Raw genomic sequence first — 1,149 nt, 5'->3', positions numbered from 1 at the left:
TCTGGGGAGTCTTTTCCCCCCACCTCGGGCCCGCACCCCAGCTCTGTGCAGAGACAAGCATGAGCGCAGGTGCAGGCTGGGCGGGCCTGGGGGCCGCACGGCGGTCAGCGCTGAGCCCGGAGCCAGGGCTCAGGGTCCACCCTGTGCGGATGCGCCGCCCGCGGCCTCTGCTGCCGCCTCTGGGCACCTGCCCACCTGCCCCACGGAGCGGGCGGGCGCTGCCCCCGCCACCCACCCCAGCTGGCCAGACGCCCGCCGGCCCCCTGCTGACCCACCCGCACAGGCAGAGGAGCAGCAGCCGGGGCAACGGAGCCCCCCCTGCCCCCCACCTCCCCAAGAAGCACGCAAGGCCGTTTCTGGTCTGAGAACGATGGACACGGACGTTTGGACGCCGAGGCCTGGCACACGCAGGCGGCACAGCAGGGCACAGAGGTGGGGAGAGGGACGCGGGCACTGGGGCAGTTGTCCAGGGTGCGCGGTCAGCGGGAGAGCGCGCGGTCTTCAGTCCGGGGCCGGCCCCCAGCTCCAGGAGGGGTCCAGCGTCCGCGGTGACTGAGGCCTGGAACCCAGAGGCAGGGAGGCTCAGCGCCCCTGCCGCAGGCCGCACCCCCCCAGCCACCCGCGCACCCCCAGAGCTGGGGCCAGGCTGAGGGCGGGTCACTCACCCCGGCGCGGGCACGCTGGGCCACCTCCGTCGGTCCCACGCTCCTGCAAAGCTCGAGGGGGCTGGGGCACGGGCCACGCCGGCTGGGGGCAGGGCGCAGGGCGCGGTGCAGGCCCGGCTGGTGGCTGAGGTGCTAAGGCACAAAGCTAACCTAAGCCCACGGGCGGCGGGATCGGGCAGGCTGGCCGGGCCCTGCAGCCGCTAGGCCCAGCAGGTGGCCGAGGGACACCGCTGCAGGGCGGCTTCCTGCCAGCGCGGCTCAGGAGGATGGGGCGGGCGGGGCTTGGCCCGGGGACTCCGAGTCTGGCCGCCCATCAGGGCCTCCGGCGGCCGGTCAGTCCGGCGCAGGAGTCCGGCCGCAGATGCCCGCCTGGGGGGCCCGGGGCAGCGGCCAGTCCCCATGGTGCCCGCAGCCCCCGATGCAGAGGGGGGGGCGGGGCGCTGGGAGCCAGGCGGGGCTTGGCCCGGGGAGGCGGGGCTCCGGC

At 76.0% G+C, this 1,149-nt stretch overlaps 1 long non-coding RNA gene across 1 annotated transcript; it reads right to left on the bottom strand.

Annotated features, from left to right (window-relative positions):
- Nucleotides 1-353: 353 nt before the first annotated feature.
- Nucleotides 354-1,116, bottom strand: LOC105854569. The gene is made up of 2 exons (XR_001146204.1): nucleotides 666-1,116; nucleotides 354-559 (listed from the first exon to the last, which is right to left on the bottom strand). It is a non-coding gene; the product is annotated as an uncharacterized LOC105854569 (long non-coding RNA).
- Between the last annotated feature and the right edge of the window lie 33 nt (nucleotides 1,117-1,149).

Source organism: Condylura cristata, unplaced genomic scaffold, assembly GCF_000260355.1.
Source record: "Condylura cristata isolate star-nosed mole 26May11 unplaced genomic scaffold, ConCri1.0 scaffold00058, whole genome shotgun sequence".
In the NCBI taxonomy this organism is placed as follows: domain Eukaryota; kingdom Metazoa; phylum Chordata; class Mammalia; order Eulipotyphla; family Talpidae; genus Condylura; species Condylura cristata.
The sequence above is the reverse complement of the archived record's forward strand: the minus strand, read 5'-3'. Positions and strand labels throughout refer to the sequence as shown.